This window comes from Lissotriton vulgaris, chromosome 8 (genome assembly GCF_964263255.1).
Source record: "Lissotriton vulgaris chromosome 8, aLisVul1.2, whole genome shotgun sequence".
Taxonomy (NCBI): Eukaryota; Metazoa; Chordata; class Amphibia; order Caudata; family Salamandridae; genus Lissotriton; species Lissotriton vulgaris.
Genome location: NC_141696.1, coordinates 155,858,568 through 155,874,709, shown reverse-complemented (window position 1 = coordinate 155,874,709; position 16,142 = coordinate 155,858,568). Strand labels below are relative to the sequence as shown.

Sequence of the window (16,142 nt, the reverse complement as noted above, 5' to 3'; positions counted from 1 at the left end):
AGGTCGCAGGCAAGGTAATTTTGTGAGTAGGATACAGGACCCTAAATAGCTGGTGAGAGGTATGAGGTATTCTAAAAGCATAAAAATTGTACACCTGTGAAATGAAATTCTTTCACATGTGATCTTCTGTGTTTATTGTCCTGTGCATAAAGTTGCACCTTGTGTTTGAAGGTTTAAATTATTTCAGGCTTGCATGGAGGCAGAAATTTCTGAGTGACTTTTATACATTTCTTAAGACTCTGCACTGTCAGGATGGCCGAGTGGTCTAAGGCGCTGTGTTTAGGCTGCAGTCTCCTCTGGAGGCGTGGGTTCGAATCCCACTTCTGACATGACTTTTGGAGATGTAATCTCCTTTTTCAGGTTAACATCTGATGGAAGTTGCATCTGTTGGTCTTCACCTGGGATGTGATTCCGTCCTCATCTAGTCAAGAGAGCTGGGGTTTCTCATATATTTCGGTTGTATAAAGTCTTGCTGACAAATTGCAATCCTTACTATATGAGCATAGGACCCATGTAAGAGCTCATCTGGAAGAGTCATGCTCTTGTATGCCCTGGCCAGACAGGCCATGCAAATATGGAAGAATGCCTAGCATCTGGTAGACAGTTGGACTCCAGCACACTTACGGCAATTTCCTCAGGGCTGTGATCAGGGGCTGCTTAGATTTGCGTATCCCACCCTATGTTGTGACATTGAAATTCCTTGTTGAATTTGCTTTAGCTAGCCAAGAGGTGGCTGTTGACTCAATATCAAGGCAGCTTTGGGCCTTTCAAGTGGCTGGTTAATAGCACTTTCTCTTTGTACGCCTTAAAGGTCTAAAGAGTTCTTCATAGGTACTGCTCTCTATGGATTGTTCAAAGATCTGTTGGAAGTACTTATAATAGGATAAATAAATTGAGGGCATGCCTTTTCGGTACCCCACTTGCATGGCTGTCTGGCCTGTGGAAGGTTCCACAAATGCAAGTCAAGATGGCCGAGTGGTCTAAAGCGCTGCGTTCAGGTCGCAGTCTCTTCTGGAGGCGTGGGTTCAAATCCCACTTCTGACAATTGTGTGTTTACTCTACTTTTTTCTTGAGAGAGAAAAAATCTGATCATTTCCCTCACATGGGCTTATATGGTTGTCTACTTGGAAAAGTGCAGTGAGTTTTTTTCTTGCTCTAGCCACTCATGACCTAAGATGTGTGCTTTTTTTGGTTCTCAATATCTTTCCCTCTCTGTAGATGATCAAGCAAATGTGGTCAGGATGGCCGAGTGGTCTAAGGCGCTGCGTTAAGGCCGCAGTCTCTCCTGGAGGCGTGGGTTCAAATCCCACTTCTGACAAAACTTTAAGTCCATTTTGTCTCTGAGTTCTTTTAGAATCTCAGCTAAAAATTGGCAGTGCATATAATATCTGAATAAGTAACAAACTTCAGTTTCAACTGCAAATTAATTTGCCCAATTCTGTCTTCAAGCTCGTATAATATTCTTCTAGCACTCGTGGTGTTTTATGTGTTTTTTGGGGGGTGCTTAAAAAGTCCCTTTTATTAATGAAATGGGTTACATTCAGTCTTGTGATATTTTTGGTTTCCAATACGTAGATTGTTAATTTTATGTAACCTCATTTTCTAATGCTCCATTCAAGAGATGTTTCCACAATGAAATGCAGAGCAAGGGGAAAGAGCACAAGTGATAGAGCGAGTGAGTGAGAAGGGGTGTTGAGGAAGGAGAGAATGAAACAAAGACAGAGTGAGTGAACGGCAGGTAGGCCTAGAAGAGGAGCCTAGAAGTGAAGGCGACATACTTTTCCATGCTTTTGACCTCCCACCCATCCCAAACCAACCACAAACGTACCATCTATGCAACGTTGGTATGCAGAAATTCACGCCTCAGCCAGTGAGGGTAAGTCCCAGGCCAGGGGCTAGAGAGCAAAAGACTGCATGTGCTCAGACGTTCCCTGCTAGGGACAGTTGATCTGAAACAAGGTCTGCTCTCTTGTATCCAGCAAGGATCTAGAAATCCTGCATGAATCTGCAAGGCACAATGACAGCATACATTTGCATAATATGCCCCACATTCTGCCTTCCTACTTCCTGTGCAGTAGTTGTTTGTGTAGAGAGAGAGGTCGCAGGCAAGGTAATTTTGTGAGTAGGATACAGGACCCTAAATAGCTGGTGAGAGGTATGAGGTATTTTAAAAGCATAAAAATTGTACACCTGTGAAATGAAATGCTTTCACATGTGATCTTCTGTGTTTATTGTCCTGTGCATAAAGTTGCACCTTGTGTTTGAAGGTTTAAATTATTTCAGGCTTGCATGGAGGCAGAAATTTCTGAGTGACTTTTATACATTTCTTAAGACTCTGCACTGTCAGGATGGCCGAGTGGTCTAAGGCGCTGTGTTTAGGCTGCAGTCTCCTTTGGAGGCGTGGGTTCGAATCCCACTTCTGACATGACTTTTGGAGATGTAATCTCCTTTTTCAGGTTAACATCTGATGGAAGTTGCATCTGTTGGTCTTCACCTGGGATGTGATTCCGTCCTCATCTAGTCAAGAGAGCTGGGGTTTCTCATATATTTCGGTTGTATAAAGTCTTGCTGACAAAGTGCAGTCCTTACTATATGAGCATAGGACCCATGTAAGAGCTCATCTGGAAGAGTCATGCTCTTGTATGCCCTGGCCAGACAGGCCATGCAAATATGGAAGAATGCCTAGCATCTGGTAGACAGTTGGACTCCAGCACACTTACGGCAATTTCCTCAGGGCTGTGATCAGGGGCTGCTTAGATTTGCGTATTCCACCCTATGTTTTGACATTGAAATTCCTTGTTGAATTTGCTTTAGCTAGCCAAGAGGTGGCTGTTGACTCAATTTCAAAGCAGCTTTGGGCCTTTCAAGTGGCTGGTTAATAGCACTTTCTCTTTGTACGCCTTAAAGGTCTAAAGAGTTCTTCATAGGTACTGCTCTCTATGGATTGTTCAAAGATCTGTTGGAAGTACTTATAATAGGATAAATATATTGAGGGCATGCCTTTTCGGTACCCCACTTGCATGGCTGTCTGGCCTGTGGAAGGTTCCACAAATGCAAGTCAGGATGGCCGAGTGGTCTAAGGCGCTGCGTTCAGGTCGCAGTCTCTTCTGGAGGCGTGGGTTCAAATCCCACTTCTGACAATTGTGTGTTTACTCTACTTTTTTCTTGGGAGAGAAAAAATCAGATCATTTTCCTCACATGGGCTTATATGGTTGTCTACTTGGAAAAGTGCAGTGAGTTTTTTTCTTGCTCTAGCCACTCATGACCTAAGTTGTGTGCTTTTTTTGGTTCACAATATCTTTCCCTCTCTGTAGATGATCAAGCAAATGTGGTCAGGATGGCCGAGTGGTCTAAATCGCTGCGTTAAGGCCGCAGTCTCTCCTGGAGGCGTGGGTTCGAATCCCACTTCTGACAAAACTTTAAGTCCATTTTGTCTCTGAGTTCTTTTAGAATCTCAGCTAAAAATTGGCAGTGCATATAATATCTGAATAAATAACAAACTTCAGTTTCAACTGCAAATTAATTTGCCCAATTCTGTCTTCAAGCTCGTATAATATTCTTCTAGCACTCGTGGTGTTTTATGTGTTTTTTGGGGGGTGCTTAAAAAGTCCCTTTTATTAATGAAATGGGTTACATTCAGTCTTGTGATATTTTTGGTTTCTAATAAGTAGATTGTTAATTTTATGTAACCTCATTTTCTAATGCTCCATTCAAGAGATGTTTCCACTATGAAATGCAGAGCAAGGGGAAAGAGCACAAGTGATAGAGCGAGTGAGTGAGAAGGGGTGTTGAGGAAGGAGAGAATGAAACAAAGACAGAGTGAGTGAACGGCAGGTAGGCCTAGAAGAGGAGACTAGAAGTGAAGGCGACATACTTTTCCATGATTTTGACCTCCCACCCATCCCAAACCGACCACAAACGTACCATCTATGCAACGTTGGTATGCAGAAATTCACGCCTCAGCCAGTGAGGGTAAGTCCCAGGCCAGGGGCTAGAGAGCAAAAGACTGCATGTGCTCAGACGTTCCCTGCTAGGGACAGTTGATCTGAAACAAGGTCTGCTCTCTTGTATCCAGCAAGGATCTAGAAATCCTGCATGAATCTGCAAGGCACAATGACAGCATACATTTGCATAATATGCCCCACCTTCTGCCTTCCTACTTCCTGTGCAGTAGTTGTTTGTGTAGAGAGAGAGGTCGCAGGCAAGGTAATTTTGTGAGTAGGATACAGGACCCTAAATAGCTGGTGAGAGGTATGAGGTATTCTAAAAGCATAAAAATTGTACACCTGTGAAATGAAATGCTTTCACATGTGATCTTCTGTGTTTATTGTCCTGTGCATAAAGTTGCACCTTGTGTTTGAAGGTTTAAATTATTTCAGGCTTGCATGGAGGCAGAAATTTCTGAGTGACTTTTATACATTTCTTAAGACTCTGCACTGTCAGGATGGCCGAGTGGTCTAAGGCGCTGTGTTTAGGCCGCAGTCTCCTCTGGAGGCGTGGGTTCGAATCCCACTTCTGACATGACTTTTGGAGATGTAATCTCCTTTTTCAGGTTAACATCTGATGGAAGTTGCATCTGTTGGTCTTCACCTGGGATGTGATTCCGTCCTCATCTAGTCAAGAGAGCTGGGGTTTCTCATATATTTCGGTTGTATAAAGTCTTGCTGACAAATTGCAATCCTTACTATATGAGCATAGGACCCATGTAAGAGCTCATCTGGAAGAGTCATGCTCTTGTATGCCCTGGCCAGACAGGCCATGCAAATATGGAAGAATGCCTAGCATCTGGTAGACAGTTGGACTCCAGCACACTTACGGCAATTTCCTCAGGGCTGTGATCAGGGGCTGCTTAGATTTGCGTATCCCACCCTATGTTGTGACATTGAAATTCCTTGTTGAATTTGCTTTAGCTAGCCAAGAGGTGGCTGTTGACTCAATATCAAGGCAGCTTTGGGCCTTTCAAGTGGCTGGTTAATAGCACTTTCTCTTTGTACGCCTTAAAGGTCTAAAGAGTTCTTCATAGGTACTGCTCTCTATGGATTGTTCAAAGATCTGTTGGAAGTACTTATAATAGGATAAATAAATTGAGGGCATGCCTTTTCGGTACCCCACTTGCATGGCTGTCTGGCCTGTGGAAGGTTCCACAAATGCAAGTCAAGATGGCCGAGTGGTCTAAAGCGCTGCGTTCAGGTCGCAGTCTCTTCTGGAGGCGTGGGTTCAAATCCCACTTCTGACAATTGTGTGTTTACTCTACTTTTTTCTTGAGAGAGAAAAAATCTGATCATTTCCCTCACATGGGCTTATATGGTTGTCTACTTGGAAAAGTGCAGTGAGTTTTTTTCTTGCTCTAGCCACTCATGACCTAAGATGTGTGCTTTTTTTGGTTCTCAATATCTTTCCCTCTCTGTAGATGATCAAGCAAATGTGGTCAGGATGGCCGAGTGGTCTAAGGCGCTGCGTTAAGGCCGCAGTCTCTCCTGGAGGCGTGGGTTCAAATCCCACTTCTGACAAAACTTTAAGTCCATTTTGTCTCTGAGTTCTTTTAGAATCTCAGCTAAAAATTGGCAGTGCATATAATATCTGAATAAGTAACAAACTTCAGTTTCAACTGCAAATTAATTTGCCCAATTCTGTCTTCAAGCTCGTATAATATTCTTCTAGCACTCGTGGTGTTTTATGTGTTTTTTGGGGGGTGCTTAAAAAGTCCCTTTTATTAATGAAATGGGTTACATTCAGTCTTGTGATATTTTTGGTTTCCAATACGTAGATTGTTAATTTTATGTAACCTCATTTTCTAATGCTCCATTCAAGAGATGTTTCCACAATGAAATGCAGAGCAAGGGGAAAGAGCACAAGTGATAGAGCGAGTGAGTGAGAAGGGGTGTTGAGGAAGGAGAGAATGAAACAAAGACAGAGTGAGTGAACGGCAGGTAGGCCTAGAAGAGGAGCCTAGAAGTGAAGGCGACATACTTTTCCATGCTTTTGACCTCCCACCCATCCCAAACCAACCACAAACGTACCATCTATGCAACGTTGGTATGCAGAAATTCACGCCTCAGCCAGTGAGGGTAAGTCCCAGGCCAGGGGCTAGAGAGCAAAAGACTGCATGTGCTCAGACGTTCCCTGCTAGGGACAGTTGATCTGAAACAAGGTCTGCTCTCTTGTATCCAGCAAGGATCTAGAAATCCTGCATGAATCTGCAAGGCACAATGACAGCATACATTTGCATAATATGCCCCACATTCTGCCTTCCTACTTCCTGTGCAGTAGTTGTTTGTGTAGAGAGAGAGGTCGCAGGCAAGGTAATTTTGTGAGTAGGATACAGGACCCTAAATAGCTGGTGAGAGGTATGAGGTATTTTAAAAGCATAAAAATTGTACACCTGTGAAATGAAATGCTTTCACATGTGATCTTCTGTGTTTATTGTCCTGTGCATAAAGTTGCACCTTGTGTTTGAAGGTTTAAATTATTTCAGGCTTGCATGGAGGCAGAAATTTCTGAGTGACTTTTATACATTTCTTAAGACTCTGCACTGTCAGGATGGCCGAGTGGTCTAAGGCGCTGTGTTTAGGCTGCAGTCTCCTTTGGAGGCGTGGGTTCGAATCCCACTTCTGACATGACTTTTGGAGATGTAATCTCCTTTTTCAGGTTAACATCTGATGGAAGTTGCATCTGTTGGTCTTCACCTGGGATGTGATTCCGTCCTCATCTAGTCAAGAGAGCTGGGGTTTCTCATATATTTCGGTTGTATAAAGTCTTGCTGACAAAGTGCAGTCCTTACTATATGAGCATAGGACCCATGTAAGAGCTCATCTGGAAGAGTCATGCTCTTGTATGCCCTGGCCAGACAGGCCATGCAAATATGGAAGAATGCCTAGCATCTGGTAGACAGTTGGACTCCAGCACACTTACGGCAATTTCCTCAGGGCTGTGATCAGGGGCTGCTTAGATTTGCATATTCCACCCTATGTTTTGACATTGAAATTCCTTGTTGAATTTGCTTTAGCTAGCCAAGAGGTGGCTGTTGACTCAATTTCAAAGCAGCTTTGGGCCTTTCAAGTGGCTGGTTAATAGCACTTTCTCTTTGTACGCCTTAAAGGTCTAAAGAGTTCTTCATAGGTACTGCTCTCTATGGATTGTTCAAAGATCTGTTGGAAGTACTTATAATAGGATAAATATATTGAGGGCATGCCTTTTCGGTACCCCACTTGCATGGCTGTCTGGCCTGTGGAAGGTTCCACAAATGCAAGTCAGGATGGCCGAGTGGTCTAAGGCGCTGCGTTCAGGTCGCAGTCTCTTCTGGAGGCGTGGGTTCAAATCCCACTTCTGACAATTGTGTGTTTACTCTACTTTTTTCTTGGGAGAGAAAAAATCAGATCATTTTCCTCACATGGGCTTATATGGTTGTCTACTTGGAAAAGTGCAGTGAGTTTTTTTCTTGCTCTAGCCACTCATGACCTAAGTTGTGTGCTTTTTTTGGTTCACAATATCTTTCCCTCTCTGTAGATGATCAAGCAAATGTGGTCAGGATGGCCGAGTGGTCTAAATCGCTGCGTTAAGGCCGCAGTCTCTCCTGGAGGCGTGGGTTCGAATCCCACTTCTGACAAAACTTTAAGTCCATTTTGTCTCTGAGTTCTTTTAGAATCTCAGCTAAAAATTGGCAGTGCATATAATATCTGAATAAATAACAAACTTCAGTTTCAACTGCAAATTAATTTGCCCAATTCTGTCTTCAAGCTCGTATAATATTCTTCTAGCACTCGTGGTGTTTTATGTGTTTTTTGGGGGGTGCTTAAAAAGTCCCTTTTATTAATGAAATGGGTTACATTCAGTCTTGTGATATTTTTGGTTTCCAATAAGTAGATTGTTAATTTTATGTAACCTCATTTTCTAATGCTCCATTCAAGAGATGTTTCCACTATGAAATGCAGAGCAAGGGGAAAGAGCACAAGTGATAGAGCGAGTGAGTGAGAAGGGGTGTTGAGGAAGGAGAGAATGAAACAAAGACAGAGTGAGTGAACGGCAGGTAGGCCTAGAAGAGGAGACTAGAAGTGAAGGCGACATACTTTTCCATGATTTTGACCTCCCACCCATCCCAAACCGACCACAAACGTACCATCTATGCAACGTTGGTATGCAGAAATTCACGCCTCAGCCAGTGAGGGTAAGTCCCAGGCCAGGGGCTAGAGAGCAAAAGACTGCATGTGCTCAGACGTTCCCTGCTAGGGACAGTTGATCTGAAACAAGGTCTGCTCTCTTGTATCCAGCAAGGATCTAGAAATCCTGCATGAATCTGCAAGGCACAATGACAGCATACATTTGCATAATATGCCCCACCTTCTGCCTTCCTACTTCCTGTGCAGTAGTTGTTTGTGTAGAGAGAGAGGTCGCAGGCAAGGTAATTTTGTGAGTAGGATACAGGACCCTAAATAGCTGGTGAGAGGTATGAGGTATTCTAAAAGCATAAAAATTGTACACCTGTGAAATGAAATTCTTTCACATGTGATCTTCTGTGTTTATTGTCCTGTGCATAAAGTTGCACCTTGTGTTTGAAGGTTTAAATTATTTCAGGCTTGCATGGAGGCAGAAATTTCTGAGTGACTTTTATACATTTCTTAAGACTCTGCACTGTCAGGATGGCCGAGTGGTCTAAGGCGCTGTGTTTAGGCCGCAGTCTCCTCTGGAGGCGTGGGTTCGAATCCCACTTCTGACATGACTTTTGGAGATGTAATCTCCTTTTTCAGGTTAACATCTGATGGAAGTTGCATCTGTTGGTCTTCACCTGGGATGTGATTCCGTCCTCATCTAGTCAAGAGAGCTGGGGTTTCTCATATATTTCGGTTGTATAAAGTCTTGCTGACAAAGTGCAGTCCTTACTATATGAGCATAAGACCCATGTAAGAGCTCATCTGGAAGAGTCATGCTCTTGTATGCCCTGGCCAGACAGGCCATGCATATATGGAAGAATGCCCAGCATCTGGTAGACAGTTGGACTCCAGCACACTTACGGCAATTTCCTCAGGGCTGTGATCAGGGGCTGCTTAGATTTGCGTATTCCACCCTATGTTGTGACATTGAAATTCCTTGTTGAATTTGCTTTAGCTAGCCAAGAGGTGGCTGTTGACTCAATTTCAAAGCAGCTTTGGGCCTTTCAAGTGGCTGGTTAATAGCACTTTCTCTTTGTACGCCTTAAAGGTCTAAAGAGTTCTTCATAGGTACTGCTCTCTATGGATTGTTCAAAGATCTGTTGGAAGTACTTATAATAGGATAAATAAATTGAGGGCATGCCTTTTCGGTACCCCACTTGCATGGCTGTCTGGCCTGTGGAAGGTTCCACAAATGCAAGTCAGGATGGCCGAGTGGTCTAAGGCGCTGCGTTCAGGTCGCAGTCTCTTCTGGAGGTGTGGGTTCAAATCCCACTTCTGACAATTGTGTGTTTACTCTACTTTTTTCTTGGGAGAGAAAAAATCAGATCATTTCCCTCACATGGGCTTATATGGTTGTCTACTTGGAAAAGTGCAGTGATTTTTTTTCTTGCTCTAGCCACTCATGACCTAAGTTGTGTGCTTTTTTTGGTTCACAATATCTTTCCCTCTCTGTAGATGATCAAGCAAATGTGGTCAGGATGGCCGAGTGGTCTAAGGCGCTGCGTTAAGGCCGCAGTCTCTCCTGGAGGCGTGGGTTCGAATCCCACTTCTGACAAAACTTTAAGTCCATTTTGTCTCTGAGTTCTTTTAGAATCTCAGCTAAAAATTGGCAGTGCATATAATATCTGAATAAGTAACAAACTTCAGTTTCGACTGCAAATTAATTTGCCCAATTCTGTCTTCAAGCTCGTATAATATTCTTCTAGCACTCGTGGTGTTTTATGTGTTTTTTGGGGGGTGCTTAAAAAGTCCCTTTTAAATAATGAAATGGGTTACATTCAGTCTTGTGATATTTTTGGTTTCCAATAAGTAGATTGTTAATTTTATGTAACCTCATTTTCTAATGCTCCATTCAAGAGATGTTTCCACTATGAAATGCAGAGCAAGGGGAAAGAGCACAAGTGATAGAGCGAGTGAGTGAGAAGGGGTGCTGAGGAAGGAGAGAATGAAACAAAGACAGAGTGAGTGAACGGCAGGTAGGCCTAGAAGAGGAGACTAGAAGTGAAGGCGACATACTTTTCCCTGCTTTTGACCTCCCACCCATCCCAAACCGACCACAAACGTACCATCTATGCAACGTTGGTATGCAGAAATTCACGCCTCAGCCAGTGAGGGTAAGTCCCAGGCCAGGGGCTAGAGAGCAAAAGACTGCATGTGCTCAGACGTTCCCTGCTTCGGACAGTTGATCTGAAACAAGGTCTGCTCTCTTGTATCCAGCAAGGATCTAGAAATCCTGCATGAATCTGCAAGGCACAATGACAGCATACATTTGCATAATATGCCCCACCTTCTGCCTTCCTACTTCCTGTGCAGTAGTTGTTTGTGTAGAGAGAGAGGTCGCAGGCAAGGTAATTTTGTGAGTAGGATACAGGACCCTAAATAGCTGGTGAGAGGTATGAGGTATTTTAAAAGCATAAAAATTGTACACCTGTGAAATGAAATGCTTTCACATGTGATCTTCTGTGTTTATTGTTCTGTGCATAAAGTTGCACCTTGTGTTTGAAGGTTTAAATTATTTCAGGCTTGTATGGAGGCAGAAATTTCTGAGTGACTTTTATACATTTCTTAAGACTCTGCACTGTCAGGATGGCCGAGTGGTCTAAGGCGCTGTGTTTAGGCCGCAGTCTTCTCTGGAGGCGTGGGTTCGAATCCCACTTCTGACATGACTTTTGGAGATGTAATCTCCTTTTTCAGGTTAACATCTGATGGAAGTTGCATCTGTTGGTCTTCACCTGGGATGTGATTGCCGTCCTCATCTAGTCAAGAGAGCTGGGGTTTCTCATATATTTCGGTTGTATAAAGTCTTGCTGACAAAGTGCAGTCCTTACTATATGAGCATAGGACCCATGTAAGAGCTCATCTGGAAGAGTCATGCTCTTGTATGCCCTGGCCAGACAGGCCATGCAAATATGGAAGAATGCCTAGCATCTGGTAGACAGTTGGACTCCAGCACACTTACGGCAATTTCCTCAGGGCTGTGATCAGGGGCTGCTTAGATTTGCGTATTTCACCTTATGTTGTGACATTGAAATTCCTTGTTGAATTTGCTTTAGCTAGCCAAGAGGTGGCTGTTGACTCAATTTCAAAGCAGCTTTGTTCCGTTCAAGTGGCTGGTTAATAGCACTTTCTCTTTGTACGCCTTAAAGGTCTAAAGAGTTCTTCATAGGTACTGCTCTCTATGGATTGTTCAAAGATCTGTTGGAAGTACTTATAATAGGATAAATAAATTGAGGGCATGCCTTTTCGGTACCCCACTTGCATGGCTGTCTGGCCTGTGGAAGATTCCACAAATGCAAGTCAGGATGGCCGAGTGGTCTAAGGCGCTGCGTTCAGGTCGCAGTCTCTTCTGGAGGCGTGGGTTCAAATCCCACTTCTGACAATTGTGTGTTTACTCTACTTTTTTCTTGAGAGAGAAAAAATCTGATCATTTCCCTCACATGGGCTTATATGGTTGTCTACTTGGAAAAGTGCAGTGAGTTTTTTTCTTGCTCTAGCCACTCATGACCTAAGATGTGTGCTTTTTTTGGTTCACAATATCTTTCCCTCTCTGTAGATGATCAAGCAAATGTGGTCAGGATGGCCGAGTGGTCTAAGGCGCTGCGTTAAGGCCGCAGTCTCTCCTGGAGGCGTGGGTTCGAATCCCACTTCTGACAAAACTTTAAGTCCATTTTGTCTCTGAGTTCTTTTAGAATCTCAGCTAAAAATTGGCAGTGCATATAATATCTGAATAAGTAACAAACTTCAGTTTCAACTGCAAATTAATTTGCCCAATTCTGTCTTCAAGCTCGTATAATATTCTTCTAGCACTCGTGGTGTTTTATGTGTTTTTTGGGAGGGGTGCTTAAAAAGTCCCTTTTATTAATGAAATGGGTTACATTCAGTCTTGTGATATTTTTGGTTTCCAATAAGTAGATTGTTAATTTTATGTAACCTCATTTTCTAATGCTCCATTCAAGAGATGTTTCCACTATGAAATGCAGAGCAAGGGGAAAGAGCACAAGTGATAGAGCGAGTGAGTGAGAAGGGGTGTTGAGGAAGGAGAGAATGAAACAAAGACAGAGTGAGTGAACGGCAGGTAGGCCTAGAAGAGGAGACTAGAAGTGAAGGCGACATACTTTTCCCTGCTTTTGACCTCCCAATCATCCCAAACCGACCACAAACGTACCATCTATGCAACGTTGGTATGCAGAAATTCACGCCTCAGCCAGTGAGGGTAAGTCCCAGGCCAGGGGCTAGAGAGCAAAAGACTGCATGTGCTCAGACGTTCCCTGCTAGGGACAGTTGATCTGAAACAAGGTCTGCTCTCTTGTATCCAGCAAGGATCTAGAAATCCTGCATGAATCTGCAAGGCACAATGACAGCATACATTTGCATAATATGCCCCACCTTCTGCCTTCCTACTTCCTGTGCAGTAGTTGTTTGTGTAGAGAGAGAGGTCGCAGGCAAGGTAATTTTGTGAGTAGGATACAGGACCCTAAATAGCTGGTGAGAGGTATGAGGTATTTTAAAAGCATAAAAATTGTACACCTGTGAAATGAAATGCTTTCACATGTGATCTTCTGTGTTTATTGTCCTGTGCATAAAGTTGCACCTTGTGTTTGAAGGTTTAAATTATTTCAGGCTTGCATGGAGGCAGAAATTTCTGAGTGACTTTTATACATTTCTTAAGACTCTGCACTGTCAGGATGGCCGAGTGGTCTAAGGTGCTGTGTTTAGGCCGCAGTCTCCTCTGGAGGCGTGGGTTCGAATCCCACTTCTGACATGACTTTTGGAGATGTAATCTCCTTTTTCAGGTTAACATCTGATGGAAGTTGCATCTGTTGGTCTTCACCTGGGATGTGATTCCGTCCTCATCTAGTCAAGAGTGCTGGGGTTTCTCATATATTTCGGTTGTATAAAGTCTTGCTGACAAACTGCAGTCCTTACTATATGAGCATAGGACCCATGTAAGAGCTCATCTGGAAGAGTCATGCTCTTGTATGCCCTGGCCAGACAGGCCATGCAAATATGGAAGAATGCCTAGCATCTGGTAGACAGTTGGACTCCAGCACACTTACGGCAATTTCCTCAGGGCTGTGATCAGGGGCTGCTTAGATTTGCGTATTTCACCTTATGTTGTGACATTGAAATTCCTTGTTGAATTTGCTTTAGCTAGCCAGCTAGCTGTTGACTCAATTTCAAAGCAGCTTTGTTCCGTTCAAGTGGCTGGTTAATAGCACTTTCTCTTTGTACACCTTAAAGGTCTAAAGAGTTCTTCATAGGTACTGCTCTCTATGGATTGTTCAAAGATCTGTTGGAAGTACTTATAATAGGATAAATAAATTGAGGGCATGCCTTTTCGGTACCCCACTTGCATGGCTGTCTGGCCTGTGGAAGGTTCCACAAATGCAAGTCAGGATGGCCGAGTGGTCTAAGGCGCTGCGTTCAGGTCGCAGTCTCTTCTGGAGGCGTGGGTTCAAATCCCTCTTCTGACAATTGTGTGTTTACTCTACTTTTTTCTTGAGAGAGAAAAAATCTGATCATTTCCCTCACATGGGCTTATATGGTTGTCTACTTGGAAAAGTGCAGTGAGTTTTTTTCTTGCTCTAGCCACTCATGACCTAAGATGTGTGCTTTTTTTGGTTCACAATATCTTTCCCTCTCTGTAGATGATCAAGCAAATGTGGTCAGGATGGCCGAGTGGTCTAAGGCGCTGCGTTAAGGCTGCAGTCTCTCCTGGAGGCGTGGGTTCGAATCCCACTTCTGACAAAACTTTAAGTCCATTTTGTCTCTGAGTTCTTTTAGAATCTCAGCTAAAAATTGGCAGTGCATATAATATCTGAATAAGTAACAAACTTCAGTTTCAACTGCAAATTAATTTGCCCAATTCTGTCTTCAAGCTCGTATAATATTCTTCTAGCACTCGTGGTATTTTATGTGTTTTTTGGGGGGTGCTTAAAAAGTCCCTTTTATTAATGAAATGGGTTACATTCAGTCTTGTGATATTTTTGGTTTCCAATAAGTAGATTGTTAATTTTATGTAACCTCATTTTCTAATGCTCCATTCAAGAGATGTTTCCACTATGAAATGCAGAGCAAGGGGAAAGAGCACAAGTGATAGAGCGAGTGAGTGAGAAGGGGTGTTGAGGAAGGAGAGAATGAAACAAAGACAGAGTGAGTGAACGGCAGGTAGGCCTAGAAGAGGAGACTAGAAGTGAAGGCGACATACTTTTCCATGCTTTTGACCTCCCACCCATCCCAAACCGACCACAAACGTACCATCTATGCAACGTTGGTATGCAGAAATTCACGCCTCAGCCAGTGAGGGTAAGTCCCAGGCCAGGGGCTAGAGAGCAAAAGACTGCATGTGCTCAGACGTTCCCTGCTAGGGACAGTTGATCTGAAACAAGGTCTGCTCTCTTGTATCCAGAAAGGATCTAGAAATCCTGCATGAATCTGCAAGGCACAATGACAGCATACATTTGCATAATATGCCCCACCTTCTGCCTTCCTACTTCCTGTGCAGTAGTTGTTTGTGTAGAGAGAGAGGTCGCAGGCAAGGTAATTTTGTGAGTAGGATACAGGACCCTAAATAGCTGGTGAGAGGTATGAGGTATTTTAAAAGCATAAAAATTGTACACCTGTGAAATGAAATGCTTTCACATGTGATCTGTGTTTATTGTCCTGTGCATAAAGTTGCACCTTGTGTTTGAAGGTTTAAATTATTTCAGGCTTGCATGGAGGCAGAAATTTCTGAGTGACTTTTATACATTTCTTAAGACTCTGCACTGTCAGGATGGCCGAGTTGTCTAAGGCGCTGTGTTTAGGCCGCAGTCTCCTCTGGAGGCGTGGGTTCGAATCCCACTTCTGACATGTCTTTTGGAGATGTAATCTCCTTTTTCAGGTTAACATCTGATGGAAGTTGCATCTGTTGGTCTTCACCTGGGATGTGATTCCGTCCTCATCTAGTCAAGAGAGCTGGGGTTTCTCATATATTTCGGTTGTATAAAGTCTTGCTGACAAAGTGCAGTCCTTACTATATGAGCATAGGACCCATGTAAGAGCTCATCTGGAAGAGTCATGCTCTTGTATGCCCTGGCCAGACAGGCCATGCAAATATGGAAGAATGCCTAGCATCTGGTAGACAGTTGGACTCCAGCACACTTACGGCAATTTCCTCAGGGCTGTGATCAGGGGCTGCTTAGATTTGCGTATTCCACCCTATGTTGTGACATTGAAATTCCTTGTTGAATTTGCTTTAGCTAGCCAAGAGGTGGCTGTTGACTCAATTTCAAAGCAGCTTTGTTCCGTTCAAGTGGCTGGTTAATAGCACTTTCTCTTTGTACGCCTTAAAGGTCTAAAGAGTTCTTCATAGGTACTGCTCTCTATGGATTGTTCAAAGATCTGTTGGAAGTACTTATAATAGGATAAATAAATTGAGGGCATGCCTTTTCGGTACCCCACTTGCATGGCTGTCTGGCCTGTGGAAGATTCCACAAATGCAAGTCAGGATGGCCGAGTGGTCTAAGGCGCTGCGTTCAGGTCGCAGTCTCTTCTGGAGGCGTGGGTTCAAATCCCACTTCTGACAATTGTGTGTTTACTCTACTTTTTTCTTGAGAGAGAAAAAATCTGATCATTTCCCTCACATGGGCTTATATGGTTGTCTACTTGGAAAAGTGCAGTGAGTTTTTTTCTTGCTCTAGCCACTCATGACCTAAGATGTGTGCTTTTTTTGGTTCACAATATCTTTCCCTCTCTGTAGATGATCAAGCAAATGTGGTCAGGATGGCCGAGTGGTCTAAGGCGCTGCGTTAAGGCCGCAGTCTCTCCTGGAGGCGTGGGTTCGAATCCCACTTCTGACAAAACTTTAAGTCCATTTTGTCTCTGAGTTCTTTTAGAATCTCAGCTAAAAATTGGCAGTGCATATAATATCTGAATAAGTAACAAACTTCAGTTTCAACTGCAAATTAATTTGCCCAATTCTGTCTTCAAGCTCGTATAATATTCTTCTAGCAC

At 43.4% G+C, this 16,142-nt stretch overlaps 18 non-coding genes across 18 annotated transcripts; all 18 read left to right on the top strand.

Annotated features, from left to right (window-relative positions):
* The first annotated feature begins 246 nt into the window (after positions 1 to 246).
* Positions 247 to 329, top strand: TRNAL-UAG (transfer RNA leucine (anticodon UAG)). The gene has a single exon. It is a non-coding gene; the product is annotated as a tRNA-Leu (tRNA).
* A 906-nt stretch (positions 330 to 1,235) lies between these two features.
* Positions 1,236 to 1,318, top strand: TRNAL-AAG (transfer RNA leucine (anticodon AAG)). Its single transcript has one exon. It is a non-coding gene; the product is annotated as a tRNA-Leu (tRNA).
* A 1,024-nt stretch (positions 1,319 to 2,342) lies between these two features.
* On the top strand, positions 2,343 to 2,425 carry TRNAL-UAG (transfer RNA leucine (anticodon UAG)). Its single transcript has one exon. It is a non-coding gene; the product is annotated as a tRNA-Leu (tRNA).
* A 632-nt stretch (positions 2,426 to 3,057) lies between these two features.
* On the top strand, positions 3,058 to 3,140 carry TRNAL-CAG (transfer RNA leucine (anticodon CAG)). Its single transcript has one exon. It is a non-coding gene; the product is annotated as a tRNA-Leu (tRNA).
* Positions 3,141 to 4,438: 1,298 nt separating this feature from the next.
* Positions 4,439 to 4,521, top strand: TRNAL-UAG (transfer RNA leucine (anticodon UAG)). The gene has a single exon. It is a non-coding gene; the product is annotated as a tRNA-Leu (tRNA).
* Positions 4,522 to 5,427: 906 nt separating this feature from the next.
* Positions 5,428 to 5,510, top strand: TRNAL-AAG (transfer RNA leucine (anticodon AAG)). Its single transcript has one exon. It is a non-coding gene; the product is annotated as a tRNA-Leu (tRNA).
* Positions 5,511 to 6,534: 1,024 nt separating this feature from the next.
* TRNAL-UAG (transfer RNA leucine (anticodon UAG)) lies at positions 6,535 to 6,617 on the top strand. The gene has a single exon. It is a non-coding gene; the product is annotated as a tRNA-Leu (tRNA).
* Positions 6,618 to 7,249: 632 nt separating this feature from the next.
* TRNAL-CAG (transfer RNA leucine (anticodon CAG)) lies at positions 7,250 to 7,332 on the top strand. The gene has a single exon. It is a non-coding gene; the product is annotated as a tRNA-Leu (tRNA).
* Positions 7,333 to 8,630: 1,298 nt separating this feature from the next.
* Positions 8,631 to 8,713, top strand: TRNAL-UAG (transfer RNA leucine (anticodon UAG)). The gene has a single exon. It is a non-coding gene; the product is annotated as a tRNA-Leu (tRNA).
* Positions 8,714 to 9,345: 632 nt separating this feature from the next.
* On the top strand, positions 9,346 to 9,428 carry TRNAL-CAG (transfer RNA leucine (anticodon CAG)). Its single transcript has one exon. It is a non-coding gene; the product is annotated as a tRNA-Leu (tRNA).
* Positions 9,429 to 9,619: 191 nt separating this feature from the next.
* TRNAL-AAG (transfer RNA leucine (anticodon AAG)) lies at positions 9,620 to 9,702 on the top strand. Its single transcript has one exon. It is a non-coding gene; the product is annotated as a tRNA-Leu (tRNA).
* Positions 9,703 to 10,727: 1,025 nt separating this feature from the next.
* Positions 10,728 to 10,810, top strand: TRNAL-UAG (transfer RNA leucine (anticodon UAG)). Its single transcript has one exon. It is a non-coding gene; the product is annotated as a tRNA-Leu (tRNA).
* Positions 10,811 to 11,443: 633 nt separating this feature from the next.
* Positions 11,444 to 11,526, top strand: TRNAL-CAG (transfer RNA leucine (anticodon CAG)). The gene has a single exon. It is a non-coding gene; the product is annotated as a tRNA-Leu (tRNA).
* A 191-nt stretch (positions 11,527 to 11,717) lies between these two features.
* Positions 11,718 to 11,800, top strand: TRNAL-AAG (transfer RNA leucine (anticodon AAG)). Its single transcript has one exon. It is a non-coding gene; the product is annotated as a tRNA-Leu (tRNA).
* A 1,026-nt stretch (positions 11,801 to 12,826) lies between these two features.
* TRNAL-UAG (transfer RNA leucine (anticodon UAG)) lies at positions 12,827 to 12,909 on the top strand. The gene has a single exon. It is a non-coding gene; the product is annotated as a tRNA-Leu (tRNA).
* A 903-nt stretch (positions 12,910 to 13,812) lies between these two features.
* Positions 13,813 to 13,895, top strand: TRNAL-AAG (transfer RNA leucine (anticodon AAG)). The gene has a single exon. It is a non-coding gene; the product is annotated as a tRNA-Leu (tRNA).
* Positions 13,896 to 15,631: 1,736 nt separating this feature from the next.
* On the top strand, positions 15,632 to 15,714 carry TRNAL-CAG (transfer RNA leucine (anticodon CAG)). The gene has a single exon. It is a non-coding gene; the product is annotated as a tRNA-Leu (tRNA).
* Positions 15,715 to 15,905: 191 nt separating this feature from the next.
* On the top strand, positions 15,906 to 15,988 carry TRNAL-AAG (transfer RNA leucine (anticodon AAG)). Its single transcript has one exon. It is a non-coding gene; the product is annotated as a tRNA-Leu (tRNA).
* The last annotated feature ends 154 nt before the right edge of the window (positions 15,989 to 16,142 follow it).